Here is a 22,531-nt window from a genome sequence, read left to right as displayed (position 1 = left end):
CGGCGCTGCCGGCGGGGACCGCGGGGAGGGCCGGATCTGTCCGAGGGCTCCTCCGCCCCGGGCTGCGGGTGAGTGGGCTTTGGGCACGAGGGGCTCAAGCAGTTTGGGGAATCTGGGCCGAGAAGGCGTGGAGCGAGCGCTGCGTACTTTGGGGGCAGGCGGGGGGAACAAATGGACGCGCGGCAGCCGGAGAGGCGCTGACATGCCACTGACTCGTGAACCGTATCCGTGGGAACCCTCGGGGGCTGGGGCTGCCGAGGCCCCGTGCGAGGGCGTGGGGGTGGGGTAGAGAGGTCAGAAGGTCGCAGACCAGCCCTGTCTGTAACTGGCCCCGCTTGACCTTGGCCAAGTGACTTAACCCCTTAGCTCTCCCCACGAGTGGAGTACACCGGGCTGCAGCACGGCGTTCAGTGGAGTCTTCCAGGGTTTAAAACACACCTCTCGTCTGAGATTTTCCGTGGGCCTCAGTGCGGTGCACGAGTTGTAAAGCGGTAGGCCAGCACATATTTCACATGCGCCTGTATTCATCGCTCAGCCTACTCAGAAGTGACTTTGAAGTTTGATGCTTTAAAACACTAACATTGAAAGGTTTTCTTCCCCGAGAAATGACTCCCCCCTTGTTATACAATTCTGCAGAATAATCTTTTCTGCACCGTTCGGAGACGTGGGGCCAGCCTAGAGACAGAGAGCCAAGCCTGAGGATGAAGTGGCAGGTGCCCCCAGGGATCCATTCCGAAGCCTTTTGGACTCAGTTTAGGGGGAGAACAAGACATTGATTATGCGTGGGAGAGAGTAAACAGGGCAGGTGTTTCTGTTTTCATTTTTGTTTTCTGCATAGCTTCTTTCTCTGAAAACTTTTTTTTGGGGGGAGGAGTGGGGGTGGAGAAGACTCTTCTGACAAGGAAAATAAAATGTCATTTATAACCAAAGTGAAGCTTTAAACAAATGTAAATCTTCCTTTCAAGAACCAACACAAGTACATCTTGATCTAATTTTAATGAAGGATTGAAAATAGCTGCTGTGTTCAGTATCACTGACGCCAAGACAGCTCACTTACATAATCTTTGTTGGGATGTGTTAGTGGCATGTATAATTTTGATAAATAATTAATGATAAAGGTTTGGTCTGGCAGTGATATTGAAATATCATTATCACAGGATGTGTTGAAAACAACATTGTATTAACATATGGTTATCATGCTAACCTACATTTTCCCATGAAAAACTGAAATCAGACATTTTCTGTAACCAAAATGCTCTTAAACATGGCATATATACTTAAAAGTGTGTTAAGAAGCAATTATTTTGTTCTCTGAATGATGAAGTCCCCATTTCTTACCATTCATTAGAGTGCCTGTGGGGTGTCAAATACTGCCCTGGAGAGGAGAATTTTCTCTTCTCTTAGAGCTTAAAGCAAAGTTGACTTTAAAAATAAGTAAGTGAACAAATGCATAAATATAAACACTCAACAAATATTTGCTGAATAGCATACCCAGTGTTATGATCACAATACTTAAAATCCAGTTTGCCTGTCTTTAAAGAGAATTATTATCATGCATTAGTGGAAAGAAGGTACCAAAGAACTGGCAGGAAAAGTGAGCTTAATTCCAGTTTTTAGCCTGAAAGTTATAGCACGTTTGGAAAGAGACAAAGACAACTGATAAGGTTCCTATAGGAGAAAAATAACCAGGTTGATTTAACATAATACATGTTACGATCTAGTTTTGTTTGAAATATGTGAACCTTTGAAAAGGTATGTTTCTTAAGTAATCAGTAGCTGTTTGTATTGTAATGGGATGTCTAATTAAATGGCCTAATCATAACTACAATACTTTCACTTGAGTGCTGTCTGATTTTTAAACTCATTTTTAAAATAATGTGAAACAAACCTTTCAATTCAGTTGCATGAAAGAAAATATCTTTTGAAATCAAATAAACTGTAGTGAGAAAAATTATCTCCAAGTTTATAGCAGACATAAATTAAACCATAGAAATAGCGTTGTGCCAAGCTCTTCACTCCAGACAAGTGCTATGTATAGGAGAGGGCTGCTGTGGACTGTATTAAGATATGCCATTACTCCTGATTGCCCTTGTAAGTAGCCTGTTGGATGACAGTAAGAAAATACTAAGGCCTTGACATTTGTAAATGTAGAAACTTTTGGAAAGCCTAGAGGCCTTATTTGAAAATGACCACTCAGGCCAGCCTGTGGCCTGGTGGTTAAGGCAAAGGTATCCCGCATGGCGCACCTTGTGTACAAGTCCCAGACCTGACGACTTAGAGAACACACTGGGTACATGTGCACATGCCAAAGATCGCAACAGGAAGGAGAGAGGGAGGAGAAGGAATTGCCCTGTGACTTCCGTCAGGGAGAGCGCCTTTGCATTTTTCTTCTTTCTCTGTCTCTCTCCTCTGGCAAACTAAAAATAAAATTAAAAAGTGACAACTTAACCTAGAACTTAGCATTAATATTGAAAAACAATCTGTCTTTGTAAAATAGGTGTTTTCCTCTATGCAGACTTGCTGACTGAGTGGTCAGGTAAGAGGTTAAAGCAGTGTATTTCAGAGTGAGGACCTTAGACCCACCTGAAAGAATTACCTATAGTACTTGCAAAACTTCGGACTCCTGGGCAGCTATACACTTCGAGAACCAGCATGTGTGTGAGCAGAACCTAGAATCTGTACTATTAACAAGCTCCTTCCAAAGTGAGTGAATCACACTAAATTTTAAGAATTTAGTGTTAAGAGTTTTCTTGCAGTGTTGTAATGGCAAGTGTTGTTTTCTTCTAAGAACATTGCAAAGCTTCCCAGACACTCACTGCTCTGATTACTTCCCCTACAGCACCAGACCTGTTGGCCTCACCCATCTCCTGTTAGGCCCTGTGGCCAGGGAGCTGCTTATGAACCACCTTTGCAGGTAAAGCAAGATATTACCTACTAGCACCTGCAAGCAGAGTTAATTAAGGCTATTTGGGGCACAAGGCCCAAAAGAACTCAACTCACAGACCCCTTCTATGAGTGAGATACTCTCAACCTCGTCTCCATCCTGGGGTGACTTGTAGGTGTGGCAATCCCGCCTCTCCTTCTTAACCAGGGATGGAAGATCTAGGAGAGACAGAACAAATGCTGGTGAAGAGCTATCCCTTCAATACTCTTAGACACAGTTGAAGATTTCAATCCTAAAGCTGATCATTTGACAGGTAATCATGTGGCTAAATCTAGACCCCCTCCCTGCCTTCTATCAAAACTTTTTTCTACAAACTCAAATTCATGTGATAGTTCCTATAACTTCTGTTTCACCAAGATCTCTGACCTATAAGTGAAGATTTTAGTATTCATTCGGGAAAAAAATAAAAAGAATTTATGAGAGGCACAAAGCACAGGCTGAGGAATCCACTAGACCTTATCAGAATCCTAAGTTTGCCATTTGCTGTCAAGGTAGATTTGAGTTGCATCCTTGACCCTCTATGTTTGTTTTCTTACTTTGAAAATAAGGGTAATTAGTACTACCTCATAGCAGTTGTTTTGGAAATTATGTAGGATTATAAATTAAGATGCCATCAGCTAATAACTGCCACACACAATATATTCAATATGTGTAGCTTTTAATTAATTACTGCAACCTTTTCACATTTCTTTTTTAGCCCTGAACTGTTTCTGTAGAAGAAAGAAAAGAGAAGAAGAGAAACGCCAGAGGAGATAAGTAGCCCTGGATACCATGGAAGGTCACCTTATTGAGAGTAATTGTGGAGCAGAGCGGAAAGGGGTAGGAGGAGGCATACTGCGATGCCAGCTAATAACTTGGCTTTCATTATGTATCTCCCTGGTTCCAGTGCCATCTCCTAGTCCTGCCTCCCTTTTTTGTACCACCTCCCTTATTTAGCACTTATTTATAATATATACTTTCTAGACTCATTTTTGAGAAACACTAATTGTGGTCTACCTCAAAATTTTAATCCTGATTTTGGGTTTTAGTATCACTAATTCTCAACCTCACAGGGGCTTAAGGATGACAGCTGTCTATTCTATTTAGCTTTGAAATCATTGGGGTAAGAGAGTTCAATCTATGATCCTGTAGGAACAGATCCAGAATTCAGTTCTAGATTTACTTTTTCAGAAAAGTGTATGCCAGTAAGATGTGGGAATACAGTCAGAGAAGCCCTTGCCCCTAGACTTTTTTTGCTAATGTATATGTATTTTAATCTTCCATGAGACTGGGAAAGAAAGAAACAGGCACCATCCATAGGTCTCATCATGTCATGATCTCCATCCCTTTTAGCTTTCCAGCCAGACAGGATCACAGGTGCATATGTGCCTGGAGCGTTTAGGGATATATAGCATCTGAACTGTGGTCATACGTCTGATTTCATCACTGAAGAGCAGCACCCTGTTGCTTGTGCCTCCATAACTGAGCCCACCATAACCATTTAATACTCTCTTTACTTTCTAGAGCTATTTATACTTCTCAAAGTACTCTCCCATCAGCACACTTGTTCCTTACAACAGTTCTGTAAAGTATTATTAATGTTACTAGACAGACTTCTATGAAGCACTTTAAATCTTTCTCTTCCTTATCTCAATTCTCTCTTGCACACCTATCATTAGACTAGTCTTTGCTTTGCCTTTTTTTTTTTAAGGTTTTTGTCACAGGGTGTGGGAGCTTGCTGGAGATAGAGATAATGAGAGGGAAAGTGAGAAATCACTCCCCAGAGGGATGGAGAATACCTAGCAATCTCTTCTCCATTCTCCTCCTGGGATTTTGGGTATAGACACCCCTGAGCCTGGTATGATTTTCAAGCTGCCAGGTAGGTCCAGAACTCAAACTGTGGTTGGCCTTCTGGGAGTCCATCCCTTTAATCACCATGCCACCTGCTGGCCCCCATCATATCAGTTTTCTACAATCAAAATTCTTTAATCACTATTTCCTTATGAAATTGAATCTCTTCTGTCTGGCTTTATTATAAAGTGGCCTTAAAACCAGATTTCTCATTCTACTCTGAACACTATCCATATTTCTAGGAACATGGCAAATTCATTTGCTGTCATGCATTAGCCAGTTTACTGCCCTCAAAGCACCAAATTCCACTCATTCTCCAGTTTCCCACTCTTACTTGGAAACTTCCCAGATTATTAACAACTTAAGAATCTTACTTTCCTCTATTCAGTCAGTTATAACCTGATCTTAAAGTCCTAATGGAAAATAGAAAGTGTATGATGGATTTGATACAGAAAAGAAAGCACTAGACTACATGAGTTTTAAGACTTCTTTTAAGGAGCTGTGTGAGCCAAGCAAGGTTGCTCTACCTTTCTGTTTTTCTTTTTCCTTTGTCTTCTCTTTCTTTCCTTCCTTCTGTCCTTTCTTTCTTTTCATATTCAACCATTGTATAGCTTTATAGCATACAACATGCTTTTTCTTATTTTTTTTAAAGAGAGATTTTTGCTATAGGGCATATGCACTCACCACAGAGATGGAAAGCAAGAAATCACCCCCTGGACGGATGGTCATGCCACTATCCCTACTCCTCCATTCTCTTCTTGGGATTTTGGGCATGCATGCATGCACATGCACCCAGCATGAGTTTAAGCCACTGGGTTTGGGACTCGAACCGCAGTCATCTACATGGGAGTCCAGTGATGTAACCATTACGTCATCTCCTTGTCCCTAGTTTTTCAAAGCATGTATGCAGTGCATATCTGTAAAGTCAAAGATATTACCCTATATTTTAATTTCAACTTTACATTCTTGTATCTGTTATTTTTTTTTCCCTTGAGCCCTTCTCTCTCACCACTTACTATCCAACCCACCCCATATAGTCTCTAGTATCTACACTTGCCCTTCCAGTATTGCAATTTCTGACATAGAGTGCAGATTTTCAGTATATATTGAGCAGAGATACACAGTGTTTGTCTTTCATAGTCTGACTTGTTTTACTTAGCATTTAATCTATATTCATCCTCTCTGTATCAAATGACAGGGTCTCATTGTTTTCTATGGCTACATATTATTCCATGGTGAATATGTGGGCATTTAGGTTGATTGCATGTTTTAGCAGTTGTGAATAGTGCTGCAATAAAAAATGGATGTGCAAGTGTCTTTCCAACTGAGTGTTTTCCTATTCTTTGGGTAAATACCCAGGAGTAGTATTACTGGATCATATAGACATCCTATATATAGGCTTCTGAGGAACTTCTGTATTCTTTTCCACAATGGCTCTATTAATTTGCATTCCCACCAACAGTGTAGGAGGGGTCCTTTTTCACCACAGCCTTGCCAGCACTTGTGTTTCTTTATTTTTTTAATCATAGCCATTCTGATTGGGGTTAAGTAGTATCTCATTGTGAGTCTGATTTGCATTTCTCTGGTGAAAAGAGATGTTGAACATTTTTTTCATATGCTTTTTGGCCATTTATTTGTTTTTATATCCTGATCTGTGAATGGAGAGATTTGTACCAGGTGCTTTTGAGGGTCTCTTCTCATTCTGAAATGCTAGGGTAACTTAGCCTTGCTTAGGATAGATGGGTTTGGGGCTCCTGTTAAGTTCTTGGAAGGAAATGTCAGTAATGGGCATGTCCCAGAGATTTCTAATGCTAAATTTGGCAATTTTTGAATGCTACATATCTTTTTCTTGCAATGTTTTGTTTTGTTTTGTTTTGTTTTTGCCATAGGGCACAGGTGCTCATTTCTGGCAAGCTTTCTTTCTTTCTTTCTTTTTTTTTTTTTAAGAGAGATTTTTGCTATAGGGAGTGTGCACTGACCAGAGACAGAAAGTGAGAAGTTACCCCACAGAGGGATGGCTACCCTGCAATCCTTTCTCTTCCATTCTCCTCTTGGGATCTTAGGCATGTATGCACATGCACCTGGTGTGAATTTTAAGCCACTGGTTCCCGGACTTGAACTGTGATCAACTACATGGGTGTCCAGCAACATAACCACTATGGCATCTACTGGTCCCTCTGGCAAGATTTATTTAATTATTTTAACTTGACCAGAGAGGGATAGGGACACAGAGAAAGAGAAAGTGAGAAAGCAAGCCCCCAGGTCCAGGATTCATGTGGGAGTCCAGCGCCCTTACACCACATGACCTGCCGGCCTTGCTGGCAAGCTTTTTAACACAAGAATTTAGGAAAGGTTAGTGAATTTCATGAGGTGATTTTATGATTTGCAAATTAAATATCAGAAAATATTAGGAACAATATCCTTGAGAATGTCTTTCTATAGTAGAATAAATAGGGTCTACTGCGTAGACCTTAGTCTTACACATTGACAATTTACTTTGCATTTCACCTTCATGGTGCAATGGGATAGTACAGTTTTTTTAAGATCATTTTTATAACTTGTAAAACAATATAGTAAAAACTCTATAGTACGTGCTAGATGACTTTCTGTTGTAATATGGCAAAAATTTTGTTAAATCTGCATATATATTATATACATATATTACATATATATTTGTATATCACATACACATTATGCTTAAATTAAAAAGGTTACCACTGAATTAGGAGGTACTAATATACATTGACCAGACTTAAGAATAGTTCTTTAAAGTGTGTTGACATTTTATTGACCTTTGAAAGTTCATTCTGTTAATCATACTCAGAGTGCTAAAGCTATGGTTGACTGCTCTGGTGTTTTTACATTCAGTCGTGCTTAGCATATAAATTCTTCAGCATAATTGCTACTTATTTAGCAAGTTTCCTTTCTTCTGAAAATGTGAGTTATTCTTGTATTTTTTTTGTCTTTTTTTTTTTTTTAAACTTTGCTTCAGGCTGGGTAGTGTTAGAGGGTTGAATTGAAATGTTTTCCTGTCATTAGTTGTATGAGGTGTGGCTTCTTAATATAGAAGTAATGGAAATTTCTTGCTTAAATGAAGTTTATTTTTTTTCTGCAGAAGTTCAAACACTTTAAGGTACACTGCTTAAATTTAGACAAGCTTAATATTTCAAAACTATGTATTTTTTGACTTAATAAACTTTTAGAACTCCTTCAGTTCTGTTTGTATAGATTAAAACTATCAGTGCTAATACTTTTCATTACATGAGGATTCAGAGTATTTATTTTCATAGAAAACTAATTACATTTCTTGAATTCCTGTTAGTAGAAATGTGTTGTGAACAAAGTAGTTGTAGAAAAAAAAAAAAATCAAGGGAACCAGCAGTTAGTGTAATGGCTATGTCGCTGGACTCCCACATAGTTGACCGCGGTTCGTGTCCCAGACCCGGTGGCTTAAAACTCACGCCGGGTGCGTGTGCGTGCGTGCCCAAGATCCTGAGAGGAGAATGAAGGAGAAGGGATTGGCGGCATGACCATCCCCCCTAGGGGGGTGATTTCTCGCTTTCTGTCTCTCTGTCTCTCTCTGTCTGTATGGTGAGCGCACGCGCCCTATAGCAAAAACCTCTCAAAAAAAAAAAAAAAAAAACAACATTTCTTTTTAAAATCTTTAACATTTTATTTTTACCACCAAGAGAACAACTGCTGAAATATTTAGTAATTTCTGGGTCTTACTTTCTGAACTTAATTTTTGGAAGTAATGTTTTTTAATATGGTTAACTATCTTACAGGTTTCTGATATGAAAATGTTGCTAAACTTCATACTAAATTTTAACAGAAAAATTAAAATGTGTAATTACCAATTTTGGGTAATTTACCTTTGAAATTTCAGGCATGGTTTTTTAACTTTGTTTTTTTAATTTGCTAGAGGGTTGTATGGGCTTAGTGTAGAGAGACAGAGCGAGGGAAAGTGATAAAGCGCCCCCCATGGAGGATGGTCACACTGCAGTTCCCACTCCTCCATTTCTCCTTTGGGGATTTTGGGCATGGGGGCGGTGGGGAGCGGGAGCGCAAGTGGGAGCGCGCAGTGTGTTTCTCAAGCACCTGGGCCCCCAGGAACATTTTCACATTAGTAAACAGTTTTTAAATGGGAAAATCAAAGTTTAAATTACTTTTATAAGGTAATTTTTTACTTTGCGAATACATAGTTCTATATTTGAGATATATTCTGCTCCCTGCTTATTTTCCAGTGTTTGTCTTTGGCCTGCTTGTTTTAGTTGTAGATTTCTTCTGAGAGAGGCAAGCTCTCCCCACAGAGTCCTCACACTATAATCCATCCCCAGTATCAAATGGATAGAAAGAGAAACAAGCTCCCCAATGAGGTCTTTCTGTCACAATCCACTTCCAGTTTCAGCCACCCTCAATCATGGACATATAGTATGTACAGGCACACCTTAGGACGGGAGCCTCAGGCCTTCTGATGTGGGTCTAGCATCACAAAATGTTGCTTTACTGCTATACCACCATCTGGCCCTTTTCCTGTTCTCATTACAGGTGTGTTCATTTCATTATAGCCCTATCTCCAAATAAAGATACTATGTTTTCTCCTCTCAAACTCTTAACTTTAAAACTCTATCTTTTATCTTTTTAGAATAGACAGTAAAATATCTTAAGTAATATTATCTAAATGATACCGAAAGAATGAACATGACTATAATGCTCATAGTCAGGTACAGAATGTCCCAGACTAAGGCTTAACTCTCATACTTTGATTTTATTAGCTGTGGCTTCAACAGATAAATAGATATATTTCTTCCTTAATAATTAGTGTTTCAGAACCTTAATTGACTAAATATACAACTTCAATATAAAGCCTAGTTTCTTAGCAAGTTTTTTTTTTTTTTTGAGAGGTTTTTGCTATAGGGTACGTGCACTTTCCAGAAAGACAAAGACAGAGAGACAGAAAGCAAGAACTCACCTCCAGGGGGAGTGGCCATGCCACAATCCTTTCTCCTCCATTCTCCTCTAGGGATTTTGGGCATGCATGCACACGCGCCCGGCATGAGTTTAAGCCCCCCGGGTCCGGGACTCGAACCGTGGTCAACTACAAGGGAGTACAGCAACATAGCCATTATGCTAACTGCTGGTTCCTTAGCAATTCTTTCTTAACTCTGGACTGAGATACATTGACAAAATTAATATTTGCTATTCTTTTCTGTTGGAGTCTGTTTTGCCTTTGCAAAGCACTTTCCAGCTTTTGAACCTGAATATATGTATTCATAGATGGTTTATTTTATTTTCCTTTTATTTAATAAATTCTTATACTTTCATATAACAAATACTTTTCTAAACATTTTATAAGTATTGGTTTATTTAATCTTTTAAACTCTATAATTATGATTATCTTCATTTTAAAATTGAGAAAACTAAAGTGCAGAGTTTTATTTTATGGTAGGTCTTAAGTGAGGGGTGACTAATAAGTGTGAGCTGACTAGGTAACAACATTAATGTTAAGAAACAACAGAAAAATTAGAGAATTTGGCAACGATGAGTCTACTTAGAAAAGATCAGGACTCAGTAGGGCCCATTCTTAAAAACCAACATGTTGGAACCAGTGGTTAGTGTTATGGCTATGTCACTGAACTCCCACGTAGTCGACCATGGTTGGAGTCCCGGACCCAGCAGCTTAAACTCACGCCAGGTGCATATGCGTCCGTGCCCAAGATCCCGAGAGGAGAATGGAGGAGAAGGAATTACGCGTGGCCATCCCCCCTAGGGGGTGATTTCTCGCTTTCTGTCTCTCTGTCTCTCTCTGTCTTTCTGGCGAGCGCACGCGCCCTACAGCAAAAACCTCTCAAAAAAAAAAAAAAAAACCAACATGTCGTCCATCCTCAAATATGTCTTTGGGCTTTAAAAGCAAATTGTGGGCATAGAAAGAGGAGAGACTCCACAGGGCTCAGCTGCACGCACCACGTTGTGCAGTGGGCTGTATGGCTACTGTGATTCTCAGAGGGCTGCATGAACCTTTATGTTTTATCTCCACCTGGCTGGCATTTCTTGGGCAACTCTAGCTCTTTTGCCCATAGTGGGTTTAACTTCTCTTTCAGTTGATCCTTTGGATGTTGCAAATAGCTGTGGAGAATTATTTTCTTCTGACCCTACCTCCAGCCCACTTAATCTTCCTCTGTGTCCTTTGTGTATTCCTTTGAAAATATTTAGGGGCTACCTCAGTGGCCTGGTGACTAGGGCAGCTGGATCTCTTATGGCCAACCCCACTGTCTGAGTCTTGAACCCTGTGGCTTGAGAACCATGAATATATGCCCCAAACCCCCAAAGAAGAGAGATGGTGGAGAAGAGGCCGTTCCCCATGGGGCCGTGGAATGCCTTCTACCTCTCTCTGTCTCTGGCAAATCCAAGTGCACTCTGGAAAAAAAACAAACAAACAAACAAAAAACAACTTAATAGTGTTTTTCTATGTGTGTTGTCTGAAATTTAGAGGTTTATGTTAAGTAATAGAATTCTGAATTACAGGATGAAGGGGTAGAAATTTCATATGAAGTGAATTTTGCCGCAATTTATAAAACGTAAGCAACAGATCTAGTGAAGAACTCCAAGCGTGGGAAGGCGTGCCATTCAAGAGCGCCCCACTCTCCTCAGGCAGGGACACCTTTGTCAGTTTTTTTTCTTGCTGACACAGCATCTGAGAGTACCAGGTTACCAAAACCAAAGGACTCACTGTAAGGACGGCAAAGCTGCAGTGAGACACACCACCGAGGGGATGGAAGAAGATGTGAGCTCAAAGTAGGACATTCAGAGAAAGGAGAGAGATAGTGTAGAAGAGATATATTAAGGGGAGAAAATGGGGGGGGGAAAGGGAGAGAATTACTGATTTGTTTCACACCCACACCTCCTCCCCAACTTCACAGTAACAGAGGCAGTGTCACTCTTGCCTGACGTGTGCTTCACCCAGGAGTTGCACGTCGTGGGAGTGGAAAATTTCTCTTTCGCATTTTGAGACTTCAGTGTGCTGCTTTAAGATGCCACTGGTATCTAAGTAATGTTTGTTTATACTGGATAGTTTTCTCTGTAGCCTTTGTGGATGGGGCTTATAATACAAACAATACTGTGAGCAGAACTGCAGGTACTCAATTGCTATGTTTATTTTATTAGTTAAAAACTGCAAGAGCCACAGGACTTATGAGCACACTTAGAAAATACCAGAAGCAATTTTAAGAATAGCTTTAGAAAGAAAGAAAGGGAGGGAAAAAACCAACAAGGAGAAAAGTTAAGACTTGCATACTTTAGGATGCTAATCAATGAGGTAATTTTTAAAATATTCTGTTTCAAAGACTCTAAATTAAGGTAGCTCTCTTCATCACTTAGATTTTTTAAAAATGTGAGTGTAAAGTAGTCTTGTATATAAGATCTGCTTTTCTTGATAGCTAATCTCGGTACTATGAAAGTGTGGCACTTTTATTCCAAAAATGTAAACTTAAAGTTAAAATAGAATTTTGAGGGAAATTTGGGATTTTGATGCTGCTTAAATCATCTGTAAGAGCTTTTCTTGGTCAGATCACAGGTCTTAAAGTATATCCCACTCACTTATGATGTTTTGGGGCAGAATCTTTGAAACTGTGGCCCTTTCAGAAAATCCAAGACATGTAGTCAATCCTACTCTTAAGCTTTCTGATAGTTCATTTTAGGGCCCCTGAAGTTTCTATTTTTATCCTACTTTCTGTAGAGAAGGTAGATTATTTATTAGCACTTAGGAGAAAAAAAAATGTAAGCTTATCTAACTGGTGAAAGTGTTGTGAAGAAATTTGTGTGTGTGTGTGTGTGTGTGTGTTTAAGTAGTTGTTGATTTCCCAGGTAGAGAAACATGTTCTCTCCAGGTTTGGTGAGATCCTCATCTGTGAAACAAAGTAAATGTACAGTCTTTTTGTACATTTGCATGGCAGTAACATGATGTACAAACATTTGGGAAATTACTAATAAATCACTCCTAGGGAATAGGAAGGGAGAAGGGACCTTTTCTTTTTGTATTTGCTCTTCTTTTCGTTTATCTATTTTTCTCACTTGTCCTTTCTATAATCTTGGACATTTTTGTTTTTCTTCACTGTTTTTCCCACGTGTGCATCCTAAGTTGCCATCACACCAGTGTTTTTTAAATTTGTTTGTGTTTTTAGTTTTTGCTATAAGGCATGTGCGCTCACCACGAAGAGGTTCGGGGAGAGATAGAGAAAGTAAGAAATCACCTCCCAGAAGGGATTGCTATGCCACAACCCCTTCTCCAGGTCTCCTCTCAGGAGCATGTACACATAAGCTCCTGACTTGATTTGTGGGTCCCCGAGTCCAGGACTCAAACTGCACAGCTGGCAATGTGGGTTCCTGCACCTTAACTTCCACACCACCTGCTAGCCCCCCAAGTTTTCCTAGAATTAGGCAGAAAGGGATCCTGGGCCTGAGAAGCCCAAGCTTTCTCAGGCGCTTTTGTCCCTGGAGGCAAGAAGAGCAAAACAGGAGTTGGTTTTGCTGTTGATTCTGTGGCTGCCTGGTTTGGATAACCTGAGCTTTTCAACATCCATTCTTGACACTTAACTCTGCAAATGAAATCAGGGTCAGTCACACTGTAGTCTTATATCACCAGCTATCCCTAGTGGTTCCAATTTAGCACATACCTGCTGTGAGTACATATTAATCAGGTGAATATACTAGAATGCAATCATGCGTTTTTAAATAACTGTTCTCTACATGGAAGTATTTTTTTCTTCTGAATTTACAGCTATTTTGTGAAAATTCAGAAATCCTGTGTGAGCAAATGAACTAATAATAGCCTCAAGCAGTTTAAGTTGAACTTTAACTTGCAGGAAAACTGCTGGAGGTGTCTTTGATTTTTAGGTGCAGCAAGCTTTTCCAAGCTAAGTTGCCCATTCTTTATGGCCCTGCAACTTGATTTAAAGGTTACGCTCTGAAAAAGACTTTTTGTCCCGATTTTCTGTATGCCATGTTACAATTTGCCATGGGTATAAGGTATATATATGAGCAATTTTTTTTTTTTTTGGCCACTTGCTTCCAAATTTCCATGCCAAACAGTATTGGAGATAATTAATATATAAAGGTATAAACAGCATTGTAAGTCAGGTAATAACTACAGTATCTGTAAATATACCCAGACTATTTTGTAGTCCTGCTATTTTTAAAAGTGTGTGGGTATGGGAAGTGATGTTGAATGAATTCAGGGTAATTGGTAGTTCTTTGTAATAAGAAAAATCTCACTTGTTAAGGAAAGTCTGCCTCCATGATTTGCGTATGTTTCACTTTTTAAAAATGCTTCCAACCCTCCCTTACTACTTACCACTTTACCTCATAAATTCAAACTATGAAGGAATTAGAGTCATAGAATTTTATAGCTGGGAGGATTTTAAAGAGAATCTGATTAACCCTCTTATTATAGTTGAGGAAATTGATGTCTAGTGAGGTCAAATGAGATCATGTAGCTTATTTAGAAGCCCAGATAACATTTTAGTAGTTTGTTTCCATTTGTAGACTATTGTGTTTAATCCATCCTCATGTTCTCATAATCAGAAGGCTACAGTAAGGAAAAATGTCTAATATGTGTATGGTGCTTTTTTGTATATATTTCATTCACTTCTCAAAGTGTTCTGTAGGGTATTGGTATCGTAGTTGCCATCGATGGAGACAAACAGGCTTAGTGAGTGTGAGAGACCTATCCATGCCATTCTTCTATCAAAACAGCTCAGTGTTTTGTATTTTGTCACATTGGACGAAACATCAACTGATCTCAAAGCAGTTCTCATAGACCACAGAATAGTGGCACAAAACTTAGACCAATTAATAATTTTTGTCTTATTTCATCAGTTTTTAAAGGGGGGGGGGCACTTTTAAAAGCACTGTGAGTGCTTGCATTGTTCAAAAGAAAGATGAAAAACAATTATAAATATTAGGATGTTTTTAAAGAATCTCTTAAAAGTTCAGGCAGTACAGGGCCAGTAGGTGGCGTGGTAGTTAAGATGCTGGACCCCCATATAATCAAATGAGGTTCAAGTACCAGGCCTACTTGCTTGAAATTCACACAAGATGCATATACGTACGTGCCCAAAATCCCAAGAGGGAGAATGGAGGAGAAGGGATTGTGACATGGCCATCCACACTGGGTAGTAATTTCTTACTTTCCCTCTCTCTGTCTCTCTCTGGTGAGTGCACACGTCCTATGGCAAAATCTGAAAGAAAAAAAAATTCAGTCAGTATATATAGAGTATCTGCCAGATTCAGGTCACATCCTGGGATGCTCCAGTAGATTCAGTAGTGATTGAGACAGAACCATGACCTTCGGGAAAACATTATGCAGTCTTCTCTTCTTTCAAAGACTTGCATATAACAGAGAACTGTTTATAAAAATGTCTTGGTACTGTTTACATTACTCTTGAGGTATGAAAGATATTTTTTACATCTGAAATTGGTCAGTGTTTTTCTAAATATTTTCATTAAAATATTAACATTAAAAATTTGTAAAATATAGAAAAGTAGGAAGAAAAAAACAAAATTTAGAAACATGGTAATAATTCTACATATAGTTTTTATTTATTGATTTTTTTGCTTTAACTCGATGGGATATCTAATGTTCTATGTCATCGCATGGCTTTGTAAACCATGTTTTAATGTTTACATAATTCCAGAATTGGTCAGTTTCTAAGTATGTCAGTAATCTGGCTTCTCTTTTTTGGCAATTATTGTTGTAATTTTACACAAAATGTTTAATAAAAGATTCTAAACTAACCTTGGTTTTAGAAATGCTTTCTAAAATTAAAAATAAAATTATGAATTATGTAGTAGATTACTTTCTAACCTTTAAGATCACCAAAATCAGTTAGGTAAATATTGATAGAAGTATCAACTATGTATGCTTGGCCTAAATTAGAAATGAGTGTTTGTGAAATTCATAAAAAAAGAGTTTAAAATGCAATGTCTGTTATAGAACTGTGTTCCTCTGAAATTCTCATTACTCTGAAGGTATAATATCAGTTATGTTGAATTTTTATTGTTTAGGGTTTTTTGTAAAGTTTATTTAATGAAGGAGAGAAGCAGAGACAGACAGGCACCCCCAACCAGGTGGTTCCTCACACCATGATCCACCCCCAGCCTCAGCCAGTCTGAATCATGAGCATGCATGTGCGTGCACCCAGCATGTGCAAGGAGTCCTTGGGTCATAAACCCAGCACCTCCCCATGAGAGTCCAGCATCACAAAGTGTTGCATCACTGCTGCACCACCAGCTGGCCCTGTTTGAGAAATTTAATCTAAAAGCTTTGACTTATTTTTTTGAAAGCTGTTTGAATTCTCATTTCTGCCATGTGATTATTATAACGATATTCATCTTAAATTCACCTAATGTCCTTTTGGAAATAAGATCTTCTGTATCAACAGAGCTAAGAGGGTATTTCTTGGTGACAGTTGCTCTTCCTGGGGAGTCTTATGGAGCTGGAGTCCCTGAGGAAGGAAAAGCTAAGCCAGCAGGTGGTCTGAGGGAGGTGGCTTGGGAACTGCTGACAGTGATTTGTCTGAGGAAAGGGAGGGAGTTGTGGTGGAATGAGAATGATGGAAAGTCCCTTAATTAGCCTGGAGGCTGAGATGTTCTGACCTTCTGGAATCCCCTTTTCTAGTAAGAATGCCAGCCAAAGTAATAGGAGAGGTGGGGATCCCAGCATGAGGACTGTGTGGGGGGGGAGGGAGGGGGGAATAGGGTGGTAACAACTGAAAAGCATTCTGATGAACTTTGAGAGCTCCTGTTTGAAGAATCCTGGATAGATAGTAAATCCCTATTATCTTAAAGAATAATTTGGCAAGCGAATACATATATGATTAAATGAATGAACTGCTTTTTACTACAAAAGATCTATATATTTGTTTCTAGAGTTTGTTGTTATTGCTAACTTTTACACTCAATTTACAATGAAAACACAGTTTTTATTAAGCTGTTACTAACTTGAAACCCATACCCCCCTTCCCTATTCCACAAATGACTCAGAAAAGCTGACAAATCATCAAAATAGGAAATGATTTCAGCTTGGTGTCTTATGTGTGTGCTGGTGATGATCAAAGCTTTATTTTGACATTGCAGGGATGAAATGAGGTTGGGCATAGGTGTTGCTTGCATACAACAAGTACGCAGTTGAAGTGTATTAAAATTAAGGCTATAAACTTCAGTACACACACTTCAGCTTCTCAGTTTATATTTTACTTTCGTTTTAGTAGAGAATGATGGTTGCACAAAAAAAATTTATTTCTAGAGTGGAAACAGTTTTACTTTTTAAAACTCTAAGTACTCTACTATCCAAGGTAATGTTTTTCCCCCTAGAATTTGAGTTTCATAACAATCTTTGACATGTATACAATCCATGAACAATTGCTCTGAGAAGATTCCTTTAAACTTTGTTCATTTTTGCAAAACAAGGACCTTGTAGGTCCGTAGGAGGAGTCTTCAGAAAGCTCATGGAAAATGTATGTTGTGAGAAAACTGTGCATAAATTTCAAAATCTTTTTTTGCACCAAAATAAACTCACACTTTAATTTTTCCTCAAGTTTTTTAAGGTCTCTCATATTTGTATTAATTTCAAAAAATAAAAAAGCAAGGAAAGGTTTATCATGATCATATTAACAAGAAATACAGTGAGAATGAGAAGCCCTTGAAGTTAGGCTAAAAACCCCGTGTACTACTAATTACAAAAGAATCAGAGGTGAAATTTGATTTTAAAGGGCAGAATTTCATTTGTACATTTAAGTCACTTTCATTTCTGGTAAGTTCTATGGATGTGTCCTACCAAAGGAAACAGAGCCCATTGAGTTTCTGTTCTTTAGCTGTGTTCTCTGAAGGAGCAGTATAGGAGCCAAATGCTATCACTTTTATTGCCCCCGCCTGGACCCTTGATCCTCCAAGAGATAGAGAGTGGAAGAATGCAGAGCCTGGGCTTTGAGCCTTAGTGCTGACAAGAAATGCTCCCATTCCTTAAGGGTTACTGCAATGCTCAGAGGTGGACATGAAGGACGAAGGTAGAGACAGAGGGAGAATCATTCTCTGGATGGGCAGGATCATCTCCTTCAACTTTGTTTTTCATAGCCAAAGGAAAGTCCTAGGATGGATGGATGAATAGATCAATCCAATGATCAGCTGTTCTAGCAGAGGTAACCCCTATCTCTAGCAGAGGTAAACACCCCCATTAGATGTTTAAACTCTTACCATTCAAATGTAGACCATTCAGTTTAAAGATTGGGATATCTTAATGTCTAGAGAATTGGGCACATGCATGGGGGAATGATGGGGACACTTAGGTAGCTATAATATTTTAAGTAATTCTTAGTTATTCATGGCCTAGGGAAATGCGTGATTATAGAGTCAACTAGGAGGACTTAATATTGAGTGGTTAGGATAGCTACAAAGTTTTTTTTTAACTTTATCTGGGACCGGTCCCAAATTCTTTACCATCAGAACGCATTAATCCTTCAAACAGTTAAAATAAAACTGATATGGGGAAGATTATAAAACACAACTCCTACAAGACTGCAGAATGGCACTTTTGGTTGGGAAAACTTTTTTAGGTACCTTATCTAAGAAGACTGAAGCAACAGAAATTCTTATGGTTTTAAACAGGTAAATTGTTTTTTGTGTGTGAGCATTTCTAGGGTTATAAAATATAAATCAGGGCCTGACGTATTGGACAGAGTTAGATCTTTTCTGCCACATTATTTTTAAGTCATGACTTTTTAAATAGATTTACTAGTCACATGTCCCAGGTAGTAGCAACCCTTTTTAGTCTTAGGCATATTTATTTAGTTCAGTGCTTCCCTGCCAGGAAGGTATAACAAAAGCATTTGATAACTTTTGCAAAATATACATACCTAGCAGCCCACCATCTATCGCATAAGGGTTCTGCAATAATAATTGTAGAGTGAATGAGGCCAGCGGTAGTCCAGGAATATGGGGTTGGAATAAGCTGTCCTAATAATTTTGTTGCCACATTCTTACTTTGACAATTACTGTTGCAAGTGGGACCTATACTGTCCCATAATCAAACGAAAAGGAAAGGGGCCAGTAGGTGACATGATTAAGGGCCCTGGACTCCCACATAGTTGGCCGTGGTTCAAGTCCCAGACCTGGTGGCTTGCTCTCTCACTTTCTCTCTCTGTCCCTCTCTGGTCAAATTAAAATAAATCAAGTAAAATATTAAAAAAAAAAAGAAAGAAATAGTTTAAACAACTAAATAACACTGTCACTTAAATTAGCAGAATTTTTCAGTATCTTATTGGAATAAATCTGCCTAAGATTTCACATAGATTTTTATCTAGCTCATATCTTTTAAAAATGTAAAAAGAGGGACCAGCAGTTAGCGTAATGGCTGTGTCGCTGGAATCCCACATAGTTGACCGTGGTTCGTGTCCTGGACCCAGTGGCTTAAAACTCACGCCGGGCGCATGTGCGTGTGTGCCCAAGATCCCGAGAGGAGAATGGAGGAGAAGGGATTGCAGCGTGGCCATCCCCCCTAGGGGGGTGATTTCTCGCTTTCTGTCTCTCTGTCTCTCTCTGTCTGTCTGGTGAGCGCAGGCGCGCCCTATAGTGAAAACCTCTCCAAAAAAAGAAAAAAAGAAAAAAGAACCCATACACCATACATCAGGCAATAAAGTACTAGACTGAAGCTTGCTAAATATCCTTCCCTTATGGACTCTTATAACTAAGATCTTACATGCTCTTTCATGCTTTGTTTGAAGACTTTTTCTGTTTATTTATAAAGTTCTGAGCAAAAGGCTGAATTTTCAAAGTCATGCTAATATTTGATACCTCTTTCACATACTCACTTAATTATTTTTTCTTTGAGGTCCTTAGCTTAGTATACTCTACTAAACTTATCATATTTCATTTTAAATTTAAAGTTATTATTTAAAAGTGGTGTGATTCCAAGGCAAGTAAAGGATCTGTCACTTTGAGAAGATTTATGAGAGTAAAAATATTTCCTTTTTGTAAACAGTTACTAATATACAATGTCCTCACAGGGTGTAAGGCTTGGTATTCAACTGTTTTAATTAAAGAGTACCCGTCCTCTATTTGTGGCTAACTTAAAAGAAGGGGGTGTCTTGTTGAGAAGTTCACAAGGCTGGAAGCCATAGCTGAGTTTAGTAGATTGACTCAGACTCTTGTCAGCAGTGCTATATGAATGCCAAGTACTAAGAATTTCTGGAATGTAGAATTGCACAGCACTGATAAAGTTTGCTTTGTTCCCCTATGTGACTTGACCCATTGAGAAAATGTGGTTTCCTAGGAAGTTTTAATAGTTCAAAGTCCTTAGTTAATAAAGAAAAAGGCCACAACATAATTCAGCTTGTTTTCACCTGCTGCCTCAAAGATTAACTTTCTTAACCTTAATGGGATAGAATTACCCTTTGCTTTGAAAAAGTAATTTATGGAGCTCTTCACATTTGTTAGTTTCAGTAAACATGATGCTTTTGGTGTGGGTTTTGTTTTTGTTTGGGGTTTTGTATCACAAATTAAGATTTCTGCAATTTAAGAACCTTATGGTAACTTCATTTAAAAACAGATCTCAGGGAAAGGCACACCCACTTTTTCTGTATCAGCTTAATCTCTCACTAGATGCAGAAGGGTTTTGAATTACTTCAGGAAAGTTGTGACTGATAGAGCTTAACCTTCAGTTTTCCTCATTTATTTTCATAAGAGAATGGGAGTGGAATTCAAAACATTCAAATTTAGAGTTAACGTGCGTCACTCTGTTTCGAGTGATAGGTTCTGTGTTTTTCCAGTGGGAAACTCTGATCCACAAGCTGATATATGCCTGTTACATACCTTGTTATTCCTTTCTGGTTTTCTCCTGACCGTTGCTTACTCTTTCAAAAATCAGCTGACTGGACAAGTCCTCCCTGGGAGCAGTTTTCAGAACAAAAACGATCCATAAAAGCAGCACGTAAGTCTTATTACTCCTCTTTGTCAGGGTTTATAACTTTCCAAATAGACCCTTTACGTTTTTGCTGATAGCCATACGTTCATTTAACCACAGTATTTAATGTTAAATGTGCACTTTATGCTGTTATGACTATTTGGTTTCTATGTTTGGTCACTTTTGCTCAAAGAAGAATTTTAATTATGTAACGTATGTTGGGGCCATTTAAAGTAACCTGGCCACTTGCCCTGTTTGTTATTGTGACCAGCAATAATGGATGAAAGTCATTTGTATATGTTCTCATAATATATCACAGAATTTATTGGAAGTTGGCAGCGAGAATAATATCCATTTCGTTTATTGTTTATTTTGAATTTAAGGCATTTTCTAGAATATTCCGTTTTCAATGAGGCTTTTGTAATTTACAGAATTGTTGCCTGTACATCTTAGAAACACCTGCCGAGAACCCTTCTTCAGGTTAGCAGAAAAAGAAAGTTAAAGAAGCTATATAACTGTTGACAGTGAGCGACTGTAAACATCCTCGACTGGAAGCTGTGAAGCCACAGATGGGCTTTCAGTCGGATGTTTGCAGCTGCCTACTGCCTCGGACTTCAAGGAGCTTGTTTTAGGAGCAATTATCTTGTGTACTAAAACTGAATACATTGCTTTCTCTTTGATACTGTTTTACAAAGCTTGGGTAAAAAATGGTAAAAATTAAATAACTTTTAAACCATCCTTGTACGTTTTTAGAGGACTTCAGCGAGGCAGAAGAGGAGCTCTGTGCGTGTATTGATTTTACAATCAAAAGGAAAAAAGTATTCCTGAGAGAAGTGAAGAAATAGAGTATTTTTGTTCCTTAAATTATGCTAGGATGATATTTCACAAATTAGTCTAGAAAGTTATTTGTTCTGCTGTTTGTATTTAATCTGCAGTTTTGAAGTAGGTGTTTTTCAGAGCCATTCACAAAAATTTCTATTGATAGAATCTAAACTATTTGGAAAAGGAAAAAGTAAAGGCCAAAGTTAACAGTTAATTCACCTTCACATTACTTGGATTAAACATCTTTTATTTCCTTCTAGGCTAGATCTTTAGGTAACAAAATAGCAGTTTTCAATTTAATGACATGTCTAAAATAAATTAATATTGACTCAACTAATATTTATTTGAAAAATCTTTTTTTATCTTGTTCTAACTTACCAGAATAGTATTTAAATCATTTTTGATACCATTGTAATTCATTTGAGCTATTAACTTTGCCTTATGCAAAAATCCTTCTTTCTTAAAAATAACAAATGTATCACATTCTATCCTAAAGGCAAGCCCCTGGCCTGGTGGGTTGGGGCAGCTGGATCCGACAAGGCCGATCATGTGACGGTGTATTTTGTGTCCCAGTGTGGCATACAAAGTATGCTGGGCACGTGTGTATGCACCCAAATCCCGAAAGGAAGAGAACATGGAGGAAAAGCTTTCGTGCTCTCTCTCTCTCTCTCATTCTTTCTCTGGTGAGTGTATGTGCCTTATGACAAAATTTTTAAAGAGGAAATTCTATCCTGAGTATATTAAGGTAGTTTGTGTTATGGATCTGCACTCCTGTAGTGATGCTGTCTATAAATACCACACATGTGTGAAGGCTTTCTTCTAAAGAATTACTAAAGCCAGATTCAAGGACTATGGCTTGAAGAAAGGTTCATCTGAAGGCAGCCCTACTTGGGAATCAGTGGAACTAGTATCTAGACCCGTGAAACCATCTCTGCCCCGCTTGCTATCAGAATTGCCTTGTATTCTTTCACTGAAATTTTAGC

At 38.7% G+C, this 22,531-nt stretch overlaps 1 non-coding gene across 1 annotated transcript; it reads left to right on the top strand.

Annotated features, from left to right (window-relative positions):
• Positions 1-21,259: 21,259 nt before the first annotated feature.
• Positions 21,260-21,322, top strand: MIR30A (microRNA mir-30a). Its single transcript, NR_129446.1, has one exon. It is a non-coding gene; the product is annotated as a microRNA mir-30a (primary transcript).
• Positions 21,323-22,531: the final 1,209 nt, after the last annotated feature.

Source organism: Tupaia chinensis, unplaced genomic scaffold (genome assembly GCF_000334495.1).
Source record: "Tupaia chinensis unplaced genomic scaffold, TupChi_1.0 Scaffold145685_1, whole genome shotgun sequence".
NCBI classification, from domain to species: Eukaryota; Metazoa; Chordata; class Mammalia; order Scandentia; family Tupaiidae; genus Tupaia; species Tupaia belangeri.
Note: the sequence above shows the minus strand (reverse complement) of the source record. Positions and strands in the feature narration are given on the sequence as shown.